General features: G+C 39.4%; 1 pseudogene; it reads right to left on the bottom strand.

Annotated features, from left to right (window-relative positions):
* Nucleotides 1-3,262: 3,262 nt before the first annotated feature.
* Nucleotides 3,263-10,133, bottom strand: LOC131365881 (polymeric immunoglobulin receptor-like; annotated as a pseudogene).
* Between the last annotated feature and the right edge of the window lie 2,817 nt (nt 10,134-12,950).

The following is a 12,950-nucleotide window of genomic DNA, read 5'->3' as shown; positions in this document are numbered from 1 at the left end:
CTCTTGACGATCTCCACCGAGGATCCGTCGATGAACAGCGGAGAATGGTCACTCTGTGCTCTCCTGAAGTCAACAACCATCTCTTTGGTCTTGTTGATGTTCAGGGAGAGGTTGTTGGCTCTGCACCAGGCTGTTAGATGTTGCACCTTCTCTCTGTATGCTGACTCGTCGTTCTTACTGATGAGACCCACCACGGTCGTGTCATCGGCGAACTTGACGATGTGGTTGGAGCTGTGCATTGCTGCACAGTCGTGAGTCAGCAGAGTGAACAGCAATGGACTGAGCACACAGCCCTGAGGAGCTCCAGTGCTCAGTGTGGTGGTGCTGGAGATACTGTTCCTGATCCGGACTGACTGAGGTCTCCCAGTCAGGAAATCCAGGATCCAGTTGCAGAGAGAGGTGTTCAGGCCCAGCAGACTCAGCTTCTCAATCAGCTGCTGAGGGATGATTGTGTTGAATTCTGAACTGAAATCTATGAACAGCATTTGAATGTAGGAGTCCTTACAGTCCAGGTGTGTGAGGGCCAGATGGAGGGTTATGGTGATGGCGTCGTCTGTGGAACGGTTAGGACGATACGCAAACTGCAAGGGGTCCAGCGAGGGTGGTAGCTGTGACTTGATGTGCCTCATGATGAGCCACTCGGAGCATTTCATCACGATTGGTGTGAGTACGATGGGACGATAATCATTGAGGCAGAAAACCGTAGACTTCTTTGGTTTCTTTTTCTTTCTGTCATTTGCAATAAAATCTCAGACACACCCAGGTATTTTTCTAACAGTTAACTCTGTCTTTATTTTCACATTAACAACACAAACTTGTCAGCATCTGCATTTAAACAAGCTATCAGAGAAAAAAAGAGAAGGTGTGTGTGTGTGCAGTGTGTGTTTGTTATTATGTATGTGTATGAACTTGTTTATGTGTGTTTGCCCTTCAGCTTGTGAATGCTTATTTTGTCATATGTTCTTTCTTGAACAATCAGTTTTACAGAATTTTACTGTGGACTGATCCTCGTTTTCTTGACTTGATTAGTTCTGCATAAACCTTAAGCTTGTTTGGTGAATCCTCTGATGAAATAATAATATATGCATTTTATAAGTACATGCATCCTTTAGGTAGGAATAAAATCAAATACAATCCCGTTTTTATTTTCTATGTATGTTCTAGACTTTGTTGAGGTGTCCGTATTTGTGTATAAATGCATGACGTCACAGTATGCTGTAAAATTGATGTAGTTTTGTGGAAAATAGGTGTGAAATTGTGCAGACGTTTAGAATGAACGTTTGTTCATGAACCTGAGTTGCTTGTAGGGTTCACAAGATATTGCTTGCACGAGAGCGCATATGAGGAAAAGCATTCGGACAGTGTGAGAAATGTGCTATTAAAATAAGGTCAATGTGCCCATAGTTACCAAATGACCATTAATAGGGTTCAAATAGACATAACTGTGACACTTACTGCTCCATGTTTTTGGAGCTGGAATTCATGTATGCTGCAATGTCAGTTGGTTTTGGTGAACACAGCATGCATCACATAATGAAACTATTATTTTTGACATCTTGGAGTGAAAACGGACTGAACTTGAGGTCATGGGTGGTCTGCCTCCGTTAACTCACACATGTCTTCCTCTGCTTCAGCCATCATCTTCCTCTAAACGCGTGCTATACGCAGCCTCTGTAGCAGCTTCTTGCGAAGCAGCCTCTCCAATGTCTCATGAGACTTGCGAACAGGCCATATAAACTAATTTTTTAAAAATCTCATATTAATTATTAACATTTGACAGTAACGGAGGATGTACTTGAGTAAGAGTACTTGAGTAAGAGTAAAAGTACACATCTTTAAAAATACTCTAAAAGTACAATTACCCAAAAAATTTACTCAAGTAAATGTAATGAAGTAAATGTAATTCGTTACTACCCACCTCTGATGATGACAGGGCTAGACCAAAAGGAAGAACACAATAATGGTATGCTTCATCCCTGAAAGCGAACCTGTGGCACTTCCTGTGTTTGGGCAGAATGCCTACATGAAAATAGGCATCTTTGAGGTCTTTTGTCACAAACCAGTCCTTGGACCAGATTTGCAGTGTGATAAGTTTGAGTGTGAACATCTTGAATTTGAAAGTCTTCAGTGCACAGTTCAGAGCCCGCAGGTCCAAAATTGGATGCAGCCCCCCAACTTTCTTGGCAATGACTAAACTGTAAAATTGTAAAATCTGGTATGGGAACATCTTCTATGGCCTGTTTCTTCAGAAGCAAGAGAAGTCCTCTTAGAGGAATATGATTTTGTATTTGCCATAAACATTCGGCAACATGCCCTGAAATGGTGGAGGATGGGAGGCAAACTGGATCCTGTACCCTTTTTCTACGGTATTTAGTACCCACTGCGAGACACCTGGCAGAATTGTCCACTCTGCCGGATTATCTGAAAGGGTCAACCTTGTGCGGATCTCCCCGGTGCCCTAAACAGCAAGCTGGCAGGCTCAGACCCTGGGGATAGATTCGTGCAGGAAAAGGGAGCAAGGGCAGACCCCGACTGACCCCCGAGATGCCAGAAAGGGCACTAAGAGAAACCGCTCTAGGAAGGATGCTCCTAGAAAGCATAGCCCTCAGGCATCAGGATTCCTAGTTTATATAAAAATATATATAAAAATCCTGTCAGAACATGCCATAAGTGTGGGACCCAAGGTGAGAAAATAGTGGTCTGTCCACATAAGAACTGGCCTTTTCAGATTTTAAAGTCAGACCTTTACAGCAGAGAGAATGGAATCCCCCTGAGCGGGATACAGACATGCTCGCATCAAGGCTGAATCCCAAACTATCCACCAGAAGGTGGCTCTCAGAGAGGGAGAAAGCACACACTTCACTGGGTTGAGGCCTAAGGACCTCATGTGTGCAAGCGTGGCATCTCAATGCCTTGCTGCCATTTCCCTTGACTGAGCCAAGATGAGCCAGTCATGTGGATAATTGAGTACATGGATGCCCTGGGGTGCAATGATGCCAGAGCCATGCGATGCCAGATGCCATGCACTCTCTGAGGGTGGGCAATAAGACTAAGCCTAAAGGGAGAACCCCGCACCGGTACGCTTTGCCCTGAAAATGAACCAGGGGAGTTTCCTGTGCTCTGATGAGATGCATATGTAAAGATATGCACCCTTCAATATTATCATCGCAAATCAGTCCTCGGACCTGATCTGCAACACAATGACCTTGAGTGTAACATCCCAGCCTTGTATGTTTCAGCATACAATTCGGAACGCACAAGTCTAAAATTGGTTGTAGCCTTCGTCCTTCTTGGGAACCAAGACATGCCGGATATAAAGCCGGAGGCTCGACCTGTGAAGGGGGATGCACTCTACAGCCCCTTTCTCAGATGCTAGAGAAGTTCCACCTGGAGGAACAAGGTTCAGTTTGTTTCAACAACAGTGGGGAGCACATCCTGAAAGAAGGAGAACAGTAGGCAAACTGGACTCTGTAGCCTTTTCCCACAGAACCTACTGTGATGCGCCCATCAGAAGCGTTGCCAGGTGAACTGAGAGAGGTGTTAGCCTCTTGCTGTTCTCACCTCTCATAGTGCCCTGAAACAGCAAGCTGGCAGGGGCTAACCCAGAAGGTGGCAACACATAAGGAGCAAGAGTGTGGGTGGTCATAGCTGTACCCCAAACTAAATTGCAATTTCATGATTGCAACTAAATGCAATCATGAAATGGCCGATGGCATGGGCCATCTACATTGTGACACAGAGGGCTAAATCTGTGGTCTGGCGGAGTTCAGACCTCATTGATGAGCCCCTTCCTACAGATGTGCTCCTTAAGCAGGTCAGCTCGGTACGGCTGCAAAACTGCCATTGTGTGCAGCACTGCAATAGCTTAACCTGCAGGATTGTAGGCCTTCCCTATAAGGCCAATGTGGTCTGACAGGGCCTTAATAGGAATGCAGACTTTCTCCATGCAGCCAATGAAATAGCCTGCAAGTATCTCTTCAACCCTAGGCATTACTGCATACCCATGTTCATCAAGATCCACAATGGCTGAGTAGTCAGCAGTGGCTGAGAAGAACAAACAGGCAAAATAAGGATTATTCCACAATCTCGCCACCTCAGTGTGGAGGTATGGGAAAAATTGGAGACGCCTGCATGGAGGTGGAAGGTGGCATGAAATTAGTCAGAGACTGTCAAGCTCATAGTAGACACCACTAACCTTTCATTATGCCAATCTAAACTGAGCTTAGCAATGACACATGTGATCACCTCCAGGAGCTTTTCGAACACCACAGAATGCAGTGGCAATTCGAATGCTGTTGAAGCATGAAACTGTCCAAAATGCTGAAGCATTAATAGTTCCTTTCACTGGAACTAAGAAACCAAGCCCCTTCTTCTTAGCTCAAGTCAGGTTGGACAGGGGACATCGGTGGACAGCCATTTTCTGGTCTCTCCATAGATGTTCAACAGGGTTCAGGTCAGGGCCCTTAGGTGTACTTAGGATTGTTGGAAGGTCAACCTTTAGATTTTTAGATTTATATATTATATATATATATATATATATATACTTCCATGGCCACAGGTGTATAAAATCAAGCACCTAGGCATGCAGACTGTTTTTACAAACATTTGTGAAAGAATGGGTCGCTCTCAGGAGCTCAGTGAATTCCAGCGTGGAACTGTGATAGGATGCCACCTGTGCAACAAATCCAGTCGTGAAATTTCCTCGCTCCTAAATATTCCACAGTCAACTGTCAGCTGTATTATAAGAACGTGGAAGTGTTTGGGAACGACAGCAACTCAGTAGGCCACGTAAACTGACGGAGCGGGGTCAGCGGATGCTGAGGCGCATAGTGCGAAGAGGTCGCCAACTTTCTGCAGAGTCAATCGCTACAGACCTCCAAACTTCATGTGGCCTTCAGATTAGTTCAAGAACAGTGCGCAGAGAGCTTCATGGAATGGGTTTCCATGGCCGAGCAGCTGCATCCAAGCCATACATCACCAAGTGCAATGCAAAGCGTCGGATGCAGTGGTGTAAAGCACGCCGCCACTGGACTCTAGAGCAGTGGAGACGCGTTCTCTGGAGTGACGAATCTCACTTCTCCATCTGGCAATCTGATGGATGAGTCTGGGTTTGGCGGTTGCCAGGAGAACGGTACTTGTCTGACTGCATTGTGCCAAGTGTAAAGTTTGGTGGAGGGGGGATTATGGTGTGGGGTTGTTTTTCAGGAGCTGGGCTTGGCCCCTTAGTTCCAGTGAAAGGAACTCTGAATGCTTCAGCATACCAAGACATTTTGGACAATTCCATGCTCCCAACTTTGTGGGAACAGTTTGGAGCTGGCCCCTTCCTTTTCCAACATGACTGTGCACCAGTGCACAAAGCAAGGTAATTACGCATTATCTGTAATTATAAACAAAGACATGACTTTTTTCAGCATATGAGTATGTGTATGTGTGTTAGATGTGTGTTAGTGTGTTGACATGTTTTTATATATCTTCATGTGGTGGGAAAAAAATCTCAAACAGTTTTGACATTTACCAGGTTTTCATGTGGAAAGCTTTTTTCTTAAAAAGAATGGCACCTTAAACAGCCTAATGTGTGTGTGTGTGTGTGTGTGTTGGGTAGTGTTTGTGACAAAATTTACCTTGTGTTCTCTTTTGTCTCAGTTTGTAGATCATCATTAGTCCACATCCTCCAATCAGCAGCAGTGCCACACAGACACTGATGATGATAACATTGGAAACTGGAGACAGAAATAGAGACAATACAGAGCAGGATCAGACCAACTTTATACATGACCTTAAACACATATATTACAATATAATGTGTGTGTGTGTGTGTGTTGCTGTCATGTTGTACACAAGGACAAGAGAACCTACAACATCTGAGTACCAAACTCTTCTGACTGTAACATTAAACACGAATAGAACCTCTAACAGGAGCAGCCGAAAGAAGACAAAAAATCAAAACAAACAAAAACACAATGAAAGAGTGAGTTATTCATAAAGAGTAAAGAGTTCTTACTGAAACACACTGCAGATGGAGCTGCACTCGGTGCTGCTGAGGACATCAGGTAGGTGCCTGTTGTTGTTGGGTGAATGTTTGTGTTCAGTTTAATATATAAGATTGCAAAAAGGCCACTACTGAGACAAGTCTTTAATGCTGTCTGTACTCTCAGGTTTAGTTCAATTGAGAATGATTTGTCTAAACATTTCTTTTCAAAATGGCAAAACTAAAATGCTCACCTGTAACATGTAGCCACATCTCTCTAAAGTAGGAGTAATATTTGACTGACCCCCCTCCATTCCACACGCCAAATAAATAAAATACTTCATCAGTTTCTCTCACGTCGCTGATGTTCACAGTGAGAACTTTAGCACTTCTGTCATCAGAAATGGAGAATCTGCCGTTCCGATATTTTATTTTAGTATCAAGAATTCGTTCAGTCTTAGTGTCATCATCGATTGTTATGACATATTTGGTGTTTTTCTCATACTCCACTGGATAGTTACAGGTGATGGTGATATTCTGTCCAAGATAAGCACTCATTATTTTTGGCACCCCTGAAGATGTATCTGTCAATTAAACACACAAATATAAAATAGACTTTCTAAGCTTTATAGACGTGTAATACCTTTAATGCACAGTTAGAAAAGTACTAGCTCTACATACCATATGAAAGTTTTAAATGTGTGTGAGTAGATACAGAGGTATTAAAAAGGTTTACTCACTATTATGAACTTTCAGGTTCACAGTGGAGTTGCTCTGATCCCCTACTCCAAATCTATACATTCCAGCATCTTGTGGCTTCAGCTTTCTGATCAATACTATGAAGTGGTTTTCTGTGTTGGAGTACAACTTGAATCTTCCAACTTGAACTTGAGAGTGTTTGGTGTCAGCACGTATTATATTAGTGCAGCCTTTTTCATTCACTTGGCAAATATATTTACTGGTGTTTGTTCCACTGTATATCAGAGATGATAGTGACGCTTCCTCCTGAGTAACCATTCACATCAGTGCAGTCTACTGGACCTGTCAATCAAAAGAAAATCACACTAGATATGTGAAAATCATCACATATCTACTTTGTGATCTGATGTCATTCTGCTTTTATAGTTCTGTCATTTCCTCTTTTCTCCCAATGCTGTTTTCAGCAGAAAGAATGTAACACTTAGAATTGAGCTTCAGAAAAGAGACGCATGAAACCCATGTGATGTTCTTTAATACATGTTTGCTTTGTTAAATCTTTTTGTTCAAAATATTTTTTTTTCTTTTTTGGGGTTGTGTTTAAGCAGCTACTTACATAAATAGGTAGACAAGAAAAGATAAATAGGTAAAAACATAAAAGCCTTAATAATTAAAAAAATATTTATTTAATGATTTATTTAAGTTTAAGTTAATATCCAGGGCTTTATAAGCAAATTAATAATATAATATAAATTGTATAGACAATGCAGTGATACTATATCTTGATAGTAAGACAGGGAACAAGACAGAGGTGCATTTTGGTGTCTTAAATCTGATTTTGTAGAATTGTGATGGAATATCTATTTTAATTTGCATTTCATTTTCATTTAATCTCCAGAAAGATAGGAACTAGAAATGTAGTCAGGTTTAGGCAGCTAACAGGAAAAGGGACGTAACACAAAGAAGTCTTTTTTATTGCTCCAAATATATGTATCTGTGATTAAAACCCAGGAAAACCCTGGAAAAAATCAAAAGACAGAAATGTCAGTGTTGTTAGAAAGCATATATAATGCACAGGATTTAGAAACTTGTGAATAGCAATCAACCCAAAGGAAATGTCCATGATTTTTATACTGAATTACTGATGCCATGTTGTTGTACATTTCAACTTGTGTATGTTATTTCTCATTATATTGTTGGCTGCTGATGTTATAAGGTGTGTTAGGATTATTAGCTCAAAGAGTGACATTTTCACTAATGTTTTACATTTGTCTCAGAGACTGGACTGGTATGGTATCAGGTACTGTCCTGGCATATCCAATCAAACCAAAATTCAATACAATACAAAAAAGACAATGGATTTAGAGTGTCTCCAGATAAAAGTCCACCGATTTTACTTTCAACCACTTGCTCCAATTAATTCATTTTTTATCCTTTTTCAAAAAAAACCCCCCATATATATATATATACCTCATCTTTTGAAACGGTATTGGCTAACGTACATACCAAGAAGGAAAAGGGACATCTCACTAACAAAAGAAATCTGTTTAGGGTAAACTATGATTCTCACTCTATTCCATCACCAACTGAGAGGCTCAGAGCATAACTCTCCTTCAATCAATGAAAATAATTAGAGGGTCTAAGATATGCGAATCATTCAATTTTGAGTGTACTCTGCTGTGAAACATCAGAAGGAATAAAAGCACACTAATTTATCACACTTTATCTTTAGTACTGACAAAGTGGCACAGGTGAAAATCAGAAGAAACCCAACTGTATATACATGTTTAACAGAAGGGGGGGGGGTGGAATTCAATAAAAAAACAAATTATTGATATTTATTAAAAATGTCAGCATGCTAACAGAATGACCAGGTTTTTGTTGTTGTTGAGATTTTTCTAAAAGTTTTACCTAAGATTAAACATTATAATAGCAACATAACTATATCAAATTACAAGTTATTGCATTACGAAAACATTAATCACATTAACCACATTAAAATGTATGAAAATAAATAGATATGTAAATACAAACAGATATGTAAATACAAAGAATGATGAACAGTCCTGCTATTAGTAATATTAGTGTTAAAAACACAAATCAAGAAAAAATTACAATTCTAATTATTACAGATGTTTTACACAAAATACAAGATTTAATGCTGCTTCTAATCGCTGCTAACTGCTGCTAAGCAAATTTCTTTTTTTTTTTTAAAGCAAAAGTCAGATTTAATACAACACAGCTTAAAGTATCAATATATAGAAAGAAAAAACTGCATTTAATCCCTTATGTACCGAAACAGAATAATGATAGTTATTATTATTAATATTATTATTATTATTATTATTATTATTATTATACCTTACCTTATTTTATTCATATTTTATTTTTACTTAAATTTTTATTTTATTTATATTTTATTTTTACCTACTATGAAAATTGTAGTTTATATATTTTATATTTTTATATTTTATATTTTACATTTTATCCTTGCCTTTTTTCTGTACTTATTCCTTTTTCCTTTTCAAGGGTCAAAACAGTCGTATAAGCATTTAACTGCATATCATACTGTGTATGATTATGTATGTGACAAATAAAATTTAATTTTAAAAAAATTAAAATTTTAAAATTTTAAAAATTTGATTTTATTATTATTATTATTAATTCTTTTAACATAAGCACAACTACAGTTAATCTATACATTTACTTTATATTTGCATATGAAATTATATCATGATAAAATCTCCAGTGATCACTTTATACTGGTCAGGGTGGATATCCTGGAAACACTGGAAGTGAGGCATGGATACAAGCTGAAAGGGATAGCAGTCCATCTCAGGGCACCATGCATGAACATTCACATAGGGTAGCAACCTGGAGAACAACCCACACAGATACAGGGACAACATGCACATAAACTCACACAGACAGAAACCTGAGCTCAGGATCGAACCAGTGACCCTGGAGCTGTGAGGGGGCAGTGATACTCATGGTTTTTTTCACCCAACAAGATGTATCTGAGAAATACACAAATAAACAACAGTATATTTATAGATGTGCATTACCCCATCTGCTTTTGTAGTTATGTCATTTCCTCTTTCACAATGCTATATTCATCAGTGATTCCGATCTGCATCTTTTTTCTTTTTATTATTATTATTAGTAGTAGTATTTCTTTGTCTTTGGTTGCTGGCTTGGTTATTTATTTATTTATTTTGGTTACGTTTTTATCATTTTCTTATATATAAGAAAACACACACACACACACACACACACACACACACACACACACACACACACACATATATATATATATATATATATATATATATATATATATATATATATATATATATATATATATATGTGTGTGTTTATATATATTCACTGGTGTCCTTCCTTACACACACACACACATGTATATATATATATATATATATATCAGTGGCAGACCGTGAAATGACGCCATTATGACGTCATTATGATGCCATGGCAATAGATACTAATCAACCGTTAAATAGCAAAGTAAAAAAAGAAATTAGGCTACAGTATTTCACACCTCACAAGGAATAGTCATAATATTTTATTATGGTTACTTTTCTCAAAAAAGACATTCTTGATGCCGTATGCAGCAAACTGCAATCTCCGGAGGACACAGCATCCGAAATGAGACGCAGTGAGTATAGAAACACTGTATAACAGTGCGTTGTGTCACAGGATCTTGTAGCGAACATGAATAAAATTACATTACATATAGCAAAAAAACAAATTAACAGAATTCAGTCTCAGAAGTTTCCTTTCACTGCAGCAAAAATAATAAAAAATAAATAACCCATGATGTCAGCCACTAGCTGAAATATGATTGAAATACTCATCATAAATATACACTACTGGAAGCAGTGCAACCGAAAGAAAAGCTATGAAATGTAGAGAATAGACTATTGGGAATAATTTAATACACATTCATGGAAAAATATATTAAATATATTAACATGCAAGTCACTGATTCAGATCAGTGCTGTTTATACCAGCAGAGAAGGCCTTGCTGGCCCTGACAGTCCGTCACTGATATATATATATATATATATATATATATATATATATATATATATATATATATATATATATATATATATATATATATATATATATATATACACTATATTGCCAAAAGTATTCGCTCACCCATCCAAATAATCAGAATCAGGTGTTCCAATCACTTCCATGGCCACAGGTGTATAAAATCAAGCACCTAGGCATGCAGACTGTTTTTACAAACATTTGTGAAAGAATGGGTCGCTCTCAGGAGCTCAGTGAATTCCAGCGTGGAACTGTGATAGGATGCCACCTGTGCAACAAATCCAGTCGTGAAATTTCCTCGCTCCTAAATATTCCACAGTCAACTGTCAGCTGTATTATAAGAACGTGGAAGTGTTTGGGAACGACAGCAACTCAGCCACGAAGTGGTAGGCCACGTAAACTGATGGAGCGGGGTCAGCGGATGCTGAGGCGCTTAGTGTGAAGAGGTCGCCAACTTTCTGCAGAGTCAATCGCTACAGACCTCCAAACTTCATGTGGCCTTCAGATTAGCTCAAGAACAGTGCGCAGAGAGCTTCATGGAATGGGTTTCCATGGCCGAGCAGCTGCATCCAAGCCGTACATCACCAAGTGCAATGCAAAGCGTCGGATGCAGTGGTGTAAAGCACGCCGCCACTGGACTCTAGAGCAGTGGAGACGCGTTCTCTGGAGTGACGAATCACGCTTCTCCATCTGGCAATCTGATGGACGAGTCTGGGTTTGGCGGTTGCCAGGAGAACGGTACTTGTCTGACTGCATTGTGCCAAGTGTAAAGTTTGGTGGAGGGGGGATTATGGTGTGGGGTTGATTTTCAGGAGCTGGGCTTGGCCCCTTAGTTCCGGTGAAAGGAACTCTGAATGCTTCAGCATACCAAAACATTTTGGACAATTCCATGCTCCCAACTTTGTGGGAACAGTTTGGAGCTGGCCCCTTCCTCTTCCAACATGACTGTACACCAGTGACCAAAGCAAGGTCCATAAAGACATGGATGACAGAGTCTGGTGTGGAGGAACTTGACTGGCCTGCACAGAGTCCTGACCTCAACCCGATAGAACACCTTTGGGATGAATTAGAGCGGAGACTGAGAGCCAGGCCTTCTCGTCCAACATCAGTGTGTGACCTCACAAATGCGCTTCTGGAAGAATGGTCAAAAATTCCCATAAACACACTCCTAAACCTTGTGGACAGCCTTCCCAGAAGAGTTGAAGCTGTTATAGCTGCAAAGGGTGGACCGACGTCATATTGAACCCTATGGATTAGGAATGGGATGTCACTTAAGTTCATATGCGAGTCAAGGCAGGTGAGCGAATACTTTTGGCAATATAGTATTATATATATATATATACATACATATAGACAGTATATATACACAACACATTTATACACTAAGATCTGCTTTTATCTGTTTTCTATTTCATTTAAAAAAGTGTGATACAGAATACACACCACCAGTTGTAAAGCAATTTTTTCCCCTTTGTGCAACAATGTACTTTAGTTTGACCAACAGGAAATTGTTAAATACCACACAGTGTTGTGAAGACTGGAAGTATGTGTTGAAAGTACCAAAAGAAATGACACTGCCATTTTATTTTCTTCAGTTGAATAAGTGGTAAAATTCAGTAATGGTGTGTGATGTTTATTCATTTTAACTGTGTATGATTTTCAACTTGTCTTGAATCAGGGGACATTTTTTTTTAAAGTGGGCTTTGTGTGTTTTGTTTTTTGTGCAGATAGACACTATGCAGATGAGTCACCTTTACTGACAGTGATTATTTCTCTGACATCAATTTCATTCAATCAAGCAATAAAAATAAGTCGTTTGTTTTCACCACCTACTACATACAGTATGTATGCTAACTAGAGTAATGTAAAAAAAAGCTGGGGATTTTTGTGATGAATCAGTGATTCCATTACACAGAACACTATAATAGAGAACAACGTGCGTAGAGAATCAGGTATATGGGTATAATGTGAGTAATAAATCGAGTATATGGTTTCTGATACAATTCAAGCTCTGCTTCTGATCCCTACTAAATGAAGAGGTGGAAGTTAGTACCTCTCTTTGTGGAGGGATGCAAATGCAAGTCCACACACTCACTCTCTTTCACAACTAGGGGCAATTTCGGGTCAGAATATGACCAGAAGATCAGGATTTAAGCCCCAGCACCACCAAGCTGCCACTGTTGGACCCTTGAGCAACCTTCATGTT

This window comes from Hemibagrus wyckioides, linkage group LG15 (assembly GCF_019097595.1).
Source record: "Hemibagrus wyckioides isolate EC202008001 linkage group LG15, SWU_Hwy_1.0, whole genome shotgun sequence".
Classification (NCBI taxonomy): domain Eukaryota; kingdom Metazoa; phylum Chordata; class Actinopteri; order Siluriformes; family Bagridae; genus Hemibagrus; species Hemibagrus wyckioides.
This window is presented reverse-complemented; position numbering and strand designations above follow the sequence as displayed.